The sequence below is a fragment of the Montipora foliosa genome, chromosome 2 (genome assembly GCF_036669935.1).
Source record: "Montipora foliosa isolate CH-2021 chromosome 2, ASM3666993v2, whole genome shotgun sequence".
NCBI classification, from domain to species: domain Eukaryota; kingdom Metazoa; phylum Cnidaria; class Anthozoa; order Scleractinia; family Acroporidae; genus Montipora; species Montipora foliosa.
The window spans coordinates 3,257,744-3,267,868 of NC_090870.1; positions in this window are offsets into that span (position 1 = coordinate 3,257,744).

The following is a 10,125-nucleotide window of genomic DNA, read 5'->3' on the forward strand; positions in this document are numbered from 1 at the left end:
CTTCAGTCTACCTTCATCTTCCTTCATTCACGTTTATTTCCATTTCATATACCATCACTTACCTTCATATACCTTCATTGACATTCAGTTACCTTCAGCTACCAACATGTTTTTCATCCTCATTCATTTATCTTTATTTACCTTTATTCACCTTGATTTATTTTCATGTACCTTCATTTACCTTCACTAATGTCCATTTACCTTCCGCTACCTACATCTACCTTCATTCGCGTTCATTTACCTTCGTCTACCTTCATTTACTTTCATATACACGTACCTTCATATACCACAGTTACTCACAGCTCCAAACCGCCCTTGTCAATTTAGCGTAAGAATTAAATGGCTTGTGTATTCAACGGAAAAGTCATTTTATCTGTCATATGGTAAGCACTGCAGTCGCAGATTACAAAATGCACGCACGCGCCCTGCTAAAGGTAACATACATACATGCATAAACTTTATTTCATCTCGAATTTCAGAATAACTACAAGAGCCAATGTCTTCGAGATATTACATTTACAACTAAAATACATAACCTATACAGACACATAAGTAAATACATAATAGTTAAAGATATGTTAATTCAAAAGCAAAGCCGCCGTACAAAATGCGGTCTTGGATTCTCTAGTTTAAAACCAGTAGACTCAGTGGTACGGACAAAATCAGGTAGCGCATTCCGCAACTTAGCTGATACGTAAGAAAAAAAAATTAAGACCATAACTGGTTGTTCTAGGTTTATTGAGGGACAGAATGTAATTTCCGCGAAGATCACGCATAAGAAGATTTTGAACCCCCTTATTGCATAGAGATGTAGAGTTTGACTTAAGTGGTAAGAGGACAGGTAATTTGCAAATATAAATCTCAGTGTTCTCTTATTTACATTATACCGTTTCTTTGACAAGAAATTTACTACGAGGATAACAGCGAAAAAAAGCACTGCTTTGTCGCGAATGTTCTATAACACAAACTACTTGTTGAGAAATCAAAAGTCTTACGTTAACAGCAGACACCAGCGCTACTCCTTAGTATCTGGCTAGAGATTTTCTTGTCAGTACTTTTTCCTCCGGCCGCACTTTTACAATTGGATGAGGGCCATTCTCGTGCTTCTCAAGTTGCCTCGTTCATGCTCGAAAATAATTCTGGGTAATTCTTCCATTCCACGACAAGGGAAGCTCCCCGATTCTCATTTCATTGATTTTTTTTATAAGTGTGGGGTCACCCCAGTCATACCAGTAAAATACAGCGCCGACTGAAGTTTTTAGCTTTCAAAACTTGCCCAAATTGTATCGGTAGGTCCTGGAAGTCGTCCACAGAAAGGCCAGAGAGACAACTTCACTCGTGAACCGCCACGTTTTACAACAGAGCATTTCAGACGTCCCAGTCTGCATGAAACCATCTCTCACCTCTGTCTCGAGAAGACCAGACACGCACGGTTCTTACGTTACGTTTACGCCTGTACAATCAACTGAAATCTATATTCCTTGTAAAAAAGTTAACCAGCATCTTCATTTTTTTGGTAAAGTCTAGGTATGGGAGAGCCTGAACATTAATTTACGCATGCGCTGACAAAATGTTTGAACACGAGAGAAAATTGCAGTACCTCCAGACGTGGCGCTGGAGCGTCGTACCAAACGAGTCATCCCGGGATTTCGGCCCGTGCGATCGCTTTTGGACGCAGTTGGCCCTTCGCTGCTTTCTGCTATCGACCTTGCCTCCCGGTACGGCATTGAGGGAGGGAAATGTCGGCCCCTAAACCATATGAGACAAATCCCACGCCTACTCACAACTTCTCAGACCGCCCTTGTCATTACAATATAGCGTAAGATTTCAATGGCTTATATATTTAAGACAAAAGTCATTTTATCTGACATATGGTAAGCACTGCAGTCGCAGATTACAAAATGCACGCACGCGCCCTGCTGAAGGTAACATACATACATGCATAAACTTTATTTCATCTCGAATTTCAGAATAACTACAATAGCCAATGTCTTCGAGATATTACATTTACAACTAAAATACATAGCCTATACGGATACATAACTAAATACATAATAGTTAAAGATATATTAATTCAAAAGCAAAGCCGCCGTACAAAATGCGGTCTTGGATTCTCTAGTTTAAAACCAGTAGACTCAGTGGTACGGACAAAATCAGGTAGCGCATTCCGCAACTTAGCTGATACGTAAGAAAAAAAATTAAGACCATAACTGGTTGTTTTAGGTTTATTGAGGGATAGAATGTAATTTCCGCGAAGATCACGCATAAGAAGATTTTGAACGCGCTTATTGCATAGAGATGTAGAGTTTGACTTAAGTGGTAAGAGGACAGGTAATTTGCAAATATAAATCTCAGTGTTCTCTTATTTACATTATACCGTTTCTTTGACAAGAAATTTACTACGAGGATAACAGCGAAAAAAAGCACTGCTTTGTCGCGAATGTTCTATAACAAAAACTACTTGTTGAGAAATCAAAAGTCTTACGTTAACAGCAGACACCAGCGCTACTCCTTAGTATCTGGCTAGAGATTTTCTTGTCAGTACTTTTTCCTCCGGCCGCGCTTTAAAAATTGGATGAGGGCCATTCTCGTGCTTCTCAAGTTGCCTCGTTCATGCTCGAAAATAATTCTGGGTAATTCTTCCATTCCACGACAAGGGAAGCTCCCCGATTCTCATTTCATTGATTTTTTTTTATAAGTGTGGGGTCACCCCAGTCATACCAGTAAAATACAGCGCCGACTGAAGTTTTTAGCTTTCAAAACTTGCCCAAATTGTATCGGTAGGTCCTGGAATTCGTCCACAGAAAGGCCAGAGAGACAACTTCACTCGTGAATCGCCATGTTTTACAACAGAGCATTTCAGACGTCCCAGTCTGCATGAAACCATCTCTCACCTCTGTCTCGAGAAGACCAGACACGCACGGTTCTTACGTTACGTTTATGCCTGTACAAGCAGCTGAAATCTCAATTCCTTGTAAAAAAGTTAACCAGCATCTTCATTCTTTTGGTATAGTCTAGGTATGGGAGAGCCTGAACATTAATTTACGCATGCGCTGACAAAATGTTTGAACACGAGAGAAAATTACAGTACCTCCAGACGTGGCGCTGGAGCGTCGTACCAAACGAGTCATCCCGGGATTTCGGCCCGTGCGATCGCTTTTGGACGCAGTTGGCCCTTCGCTGCTTTCTGCTACCGACCTTGCCTCCCGGTACGGCATTGAGGGAGGGATATGTCGGCCCCTAAACCATATGAGACAAATCCCACGCCTACTCACAGCTTCTCAGACCGCCCTTGTCATTACAATATAGCGTAAGATTTCGATGGCTTATATATTTAAGACAAAAGTCATTTTATCTGACATATGGTAAGCACTGCAGTCGCAGATTACAAAATGCACGCACGCGCCCTGCTGAAGGTAACATACATACATGCATAAACTTTATTTCACCTCGAATTTCAGAATAACTACAATAGCCAATGTCTTCGAGATATTACATTTACAACTAAAATAATTAGCCTAAACGGATACATAACTAAATACATAATAGTTAAAGATATATTAATTCAAAAGGAAAGCCGCCGTACAAAATGCGGTCTTGGATTCTCTAGTTTAAAACCAGTAGACTCAGTGGTACGGACAAAATCGGGTAGCGCATTCCGCAACTTAGCTGATACGGAAGAAAAAAAAATTAAGACCATAACTGGTTGTTTTAGGTTTATTGAGGGACAGAATGTAATTTCCGCGAAGATCACGCATAAGAAGATTTTGAACGCGCTTATTGCATAGAGATGTAGAGTTTGACTTAAGTGGTAAGAGGACAGGTAATTTGCAAATATAAATCTCAGTGTTCTCTTATTTACATTATACCGTTTCTTTGACAAGAAATTTACTACGAGGATAACAGCGAAAAAAAGCACTGCTTTGTCGCGAATGTTCTATAACAAAAACTACTTGTTGAGAAATCAAAAGTCTTACGTTAACAGCAGACACCAGCGCTACTCCTTAGTATCTGGCTAGAGATTTTCTTGTCAGTACTTTTTCCTCCGGCCGCGCTTTAAAAATTGGATGAGGGCCATTCTCGTGCTTCTCAAGTTGCCTCGTTCATGCTCGAAAATAATTCTGGGTAATTCTTCCATTCCACGACAAGGGAAGCTCCCCGATTCTCATTTCATTGATTTTTTTTTATAAGTGTGGGGTCACCCCAGTCATACCAGTAAAATACAGCGCCGACTGAAGTTTTTAGCTTTCAAAACTTGCCCAAATTGTATCGGTAGGTCCTGGAAGTCGTCCACAGAAAGGCCAGAGAGACAACTTCACTCGTGAACCGCCACGTTTTACAACAGAGCATTTCAGACGTCCCAGTCTGCATGAAACCATCTCTCACCTCTGTCTCGAGAAGACCAGACACGCACGGTTCTTACGTTACGTTTACGCCTGTACAATCAACTGAAATCTATATTCCTTGTAAAAAAGTTAACCAGCATCTTCATTTTTTTGGTAAAGTCTAGGTATGGGAGAGCCTGAACATTAATTTACGCATGCGCTGACAAAATGTTTGAACACGAGAGAAAATTGCAGTACCTCCAGACGTGGCGCTGGAGCGTCGTACCAAACGAGTCATCCCGGGATTTCGGCCCGTGCGATCGCTTTTGGACGCAGTTGGCCCTTCGCTGCTTTCTGCTATCGACCTTGCCTCCCGGTACGGCATTGAGGGAGGGAAATGTCGGCCCCTAAACCATATGAGACAAATCCCACGCCTACTCACAACTTCTCAGACCGCCCTTGTCATTACAATATAGCGTAAGATTTCAATGGCTTATATATTTAAGACAAAAGTCATTTTATCTGACATATGGTAAGCACTGCAGTCGCAGATTACAAAATGCACGCACGCGCCCTGCTGAAGGTAACATACATACATGCATAAACTTTATTTCATCTCGAATTTCAGAATAACTACAATAGCCAATGTCTTCGAGATATTACATTTACAACTAAAATACATAGCCTATACGGATACATAACTAAATACATAATAGTTAAAGATATATTAATTCAAAAGCAAAGCCGCCGTACAAAATGCGGTCTTGGATTCTCTAGTTTAAAACCAGTAGACTCAGTGGTACGGACAAAATCAGGTAGCGCATTCCGCAACTTAGCTGATACGTAAGAAAAAAAATTAAGACCATAACTGGTTGTTTTAGGTTTATTGAGGGATAGAATGTAATTTCCGCGAAGATCACGCATAAGAAGATTTTGAACGCGCTTATTGCATAGAGATGTAGAGTTTGACTTAAGTGGTAAGAGGACAGGTAATTTGCAAATATAAATCTCAGTGTTCTCTTATTTACATTATACCGTTTCTTTGACAAGAAATTTACTACGAGGATAACAGCGAAAAAAAGCACTGCTTTGTCGCGAATGTTCTATAACAAAAACTACTTGTTGAGAAATCAAAAGTCTTACGTTAACAGCAGACACCAGCGCTACTCCTTAGTATCTGGCTAGAGATTTTCTTGTCAGTACTTTTTCCTCCGGCCGCGCTTTAAAAATTGGATGAGGGCCATTCTCGTGCTTCTCAAGTTGCCTCGTTCATGCTCGAAAATAATTCTGGGTAATTCTTCCATTCCACGACAAGGGAAGCTCCCCGATTCTCATTTCATTGATTTTTTTTTATAAGTGTGGGGTCACCCCAGTCATACCAGTAAAATACAGCGCCGACTGAAGTTTTTAGCTTTCAAAACTTGCCCAAATTGTATCGGTAGGTCCTGGAATTCGTCCACAGAAAGGCCAGAGAGACAACTTCACTCGTGAATCGCCATGTTTTACAACAGAGCATTTCAGACGTCCCAGTCTGCATGAAACCATCTCTCACCTCTGTCTCGAGAAGACCAGACACGCACGGTTCTTACGTTACGTTTATGCCTGTACAAGCAGCTGAAATCTCAATTCCTTGTAAAAAAGTTAACCAGCATCTTCATTCTTTTGGTATAGTCTAGGTATGGGAGAGCCTGAACATTAATTTACGCATGCGCTGACAAAATGTTTGAACACGAGAGAAAATTACAGTACCTCCAGACGTGGCGCTGGAGCGTCGTACCAAACGAGTCATCCCGGGATTTCGGCCCGTGCGATCGCTTTTGGACGCAGTTGGCCCTTCGCTGCTTTCTGCTACCGACCTTGCCTCCCGGTACGGCATTGAGGGAGGGATATGTCGGCCCCTAAACCATATGAGACAAATCCCACGCCTACTCACAGCTTCTCAGACCGCCCTTGTCATTACAATATAGCGTAAGATTTCGATGGCTTATATATTTAAGACAAAAGTCATTTTATCTGACATATGGTAAGCACTGCAGTCGCAGATTACAAAATGCACGCACGCGCCCTGCTGAAGGTAACATACATACATGCATAAACTTTATTTCACCTCGAATTTCAGAATAACTACAATAGCCAATGTCTTCGAGATATTACATTTACAACTAAAATAATTAGCCTAAACGGATACATAACTAAATACATAATAGTTAAAGATATATTAATTCAAAAGGAAAGCCGCCGTACAAAATGCGGTCTTGGATTCTCTAGTTTAAAACCAGTAGACTCAGTGGTACGGACAAAATCGGGTAGCGCATTCCGCAACTTAGCTGATACGGAAGAAAAAAAAATTAAGACCATAACTGGTTGTTTTAGGTTTATTGAGGGACAGAATGTAATTTCCGCGAAGATCACGCATAAGAAGATTTTGAACGCGCTTATTGCATAGAGATGTAGAGTTTGACTTAAGTGGTAAGAGGACAGGTAATTTGCAAATATAAATCTCAGTGTTCTCTTATTTACATTATACCGTTTCTTTGACAAGAAATTTACTACGAGGATAACAGCGAAAAAAAGCACTGCTTTGTCGCGAATGTTCTATAACAAAAACTACTTGTTGAGAAATCAAAAGTCTTACGTTAACAGCAGACACCAGCGCTACTCCTTAGTATCTGGCTAGAGATTTTCTTGTCAGTACTTTTTCCTCCGGCCGCGCTTTAAAAATTGGATGAGGGCCATTCTCGTGCTTCTCAAGTTGCCTCGTTCATGCTCGAAAATAATTCTGGGTAATTCTTCCATTCCACGACAAGGGAAGCTCCCCGATTCTCATTTCATTGATTTTTTTTTATAAGTGTGGGGTCACCCCAGTCATACCAGTAAAATACAGCGCCGACTGAAGTTTTTAGCTTTCAAAACTTGCCCAAATTGTATCGGTAGGTCCTGGAATTCGTCCACAGAAAGGCCAGAGAGACAACTTCACTCGTGAATCGCCATGTTTTACAACAGAGCATTTCAGACGTCCCAGTCTGCATGAAACCATCTCTCACCTCTGTCTCGAGAAGACCAGACACGCACGGTTCTTACGTTACGTTTATGCCTGTACAAGCAGCTGAAATCTCAATTCCTTGTAAAAAAGTTAACCAGCATCTTCATTCTTTTGGTATAGTCTAGGTATGGGAGAGCCTGAACATTAATTTACGCATGCGCTGACAAAATGTTTGAACACGAGAGAAAATTACAGTACCTCCAGACGTGGCGCTGGAGCGTCGTACCAAACGAGTCATCCCGGGATTTCGGCCCGTGCGATCGCTTTTGGACGCAGTTGGCCCTTCGCTGCTTTCTGCTACCGACCTTGCCTCCCGGTACGGCATTGAGGGAGGGATATGTCGGCCCCTAAACCATATGAGACAAATCCCACGCCTACTCACAGCTTCTCAGACCGCCCTTGTCATTACAATATAGCGTAAGATTTCGATGGCTTATATATTTAAGACAAAAGTCATTTTATCTGACATATGGTAAGCACTGCAGTCGCAGATTACAAAATGCACGCACGCGCCCTGCTGAAGGTAACATACATACATGCATAAACTTTATTTCACCTCGAATTTCAGAATAACTACAATAGCCAATGTCTTCGAGATATTACATTTACAACTAAAATACATAACCTATACAGACACATAAGTAAATACATAATAGTTAAAGATATGTTAATTCAAAAGCAAAGCCGCCGTACAAAATGCGGTCTTGGATTCTCTAGTTTAAAACCAGTAGACTCAGTGGTACGGACAAAATCGGGTAGCGCATTCCGCAACTTAGCTGATACGGAAGAAAAAAAAATTAAGACCATAACTGGTTGTTTTAGGTTTATTGAGGGACAGAATGTAATTTCCGCGAAGATCACGCATAAGAAGATTTTGAACGCGCTTATTGCATAGAGATGTAGAGTTTGACTTAAGTGGTAAGAGGACAGGTAATTTGCAAATATAAATCTCAGTGTTCTCTTATTTACATTATACCGTTTCTTTGACAAGAAATTTACTACGAGGATAACAGCGAAAAAAAGCACTGCTTTGTCGCGAATGTTCTATAACAAAAACTACTTGTTGAGAAATCAAAAGTCTTACGTTAACAGCAGACACCAGCGCTACTCCTTAGTATCTGGCTAGAGATTTTCTTGTCAGTACTTTTTCCTCCGGCCGCGCTTTAAAAATTGGATGAGGGCCATTCTCGTGCTTCTCAAGTTGCCTCGTTCATGCTCGAAAATAATTCTGGGTAATTCTTCCATTCCACGACAAGGGAAGCTCCCCGATTCTCATTTCATTGATTTTTTTTTATAAGTGTGGGGTCACCCCAGTCATACCAGTAAAATACAGCGCCGACTGAAGTTTTTAGCTTTCAAAACTTGCCCAAATTGTATCGGTAGGTCCTGGAATTCGTCCACAGAAAGGCCAGAGAGACAACTTCACTCGTGAATCGCCATGTTTTACAACAGAGCATTTCAGACGTCCCAGTCTGCATGAAACCATCTCTCACCTCTGTCTCGAGAAGACCAGACACGCACGGTTCTTACGTTACGTTTATGCCTGTACAAGCAGCTGAAATCTCAATTCCTTGTAAAAAAGTTAACCAGCATCTTCATTCTTTTGGTATAGTCTAGGTATGGGAGAGCCTGAACATTAATTTACGCATGCGCTGACAAAATGTTTGAACACGAGAGAAAATTGCAGTACCTCCAGACGTGGCGCTGGAGCGTCGTACCAAACGAGTCATCCCGGGATTTCGGCCCGTGCGATCGCTTTTGGACGCAGTTGGCCCTTCGCTGCTTTCTGCTACCGACCTTGCCTCCCGGTACGGCATTGAGGGAGGGATATGTCGGCCCCTAAACCATATGAGACAAATCCCACGCCTACTCACAGCTTCTCAGACCGCCCTTGTCATTACAATATAGCGTAAGATTTCGATGGCTTATATATTTAAGACAAAAGTCATTTTATCTGACATATGGTAAGCACTGCAGTCGCAGATTACAAAATGCACGCACGCGCCCTGCTGAAGGTAACATACATACATGCATAAACTTTATTTCATCTCGAATTTCAGAATAACTACAATAGCCAATGTCTTCGAGATATTACATTTACAACTAAAATACATAGCCTATACGGATACATAACTAAATACATAATAGTTAAAGATATATTAATTCAAAAGCAAAGCCGCCGTACAAAATGCGGTCTTGGATTCTCTAGTTTAAAACCAGTAGACTCAGTGGTACGGACAAAATCAGGTAGCGCATTCCGCAACTTAGCTGATACGTAAGAAAAAAAAATTAAGACCATAACTGGTTGTTTTAGGTTTATTGAGGGACAGAATGTAATTTCCGCGAAGATCACGCATAAGAAGATTTTGAACGCGCTTATTGCATAGAGATGTAGAGTTTGACTTAAGTGGTAAGAGGACAGGTAATTTGCAAATATAAATCTCAGTGTTCTCTTATTTACATTATACCGTTTCTTTGACAAGAAATTTACTACGAGGATAACAGCGAAAAAAAGCACTGCTTTGTCGCGAATGTTCTATAACAAAAACTACTTGTTGAGAAATCAAAAGTCTTACGTTAACAGCAGACACCAGCGCTACTCCTTAGTATCTGGCTAGAGATTTTCTTGTCAGTACTTTTTCCTCCGGCCGCGCTTTAAAAATTGGATGAGGGCCATTCTCGTGCTTCTCAAGTTGCCTCGTTCATGCTCGAAAATAATTCTGGGTAATTCTTCCATTCCACGACAAGGGAAGCTCC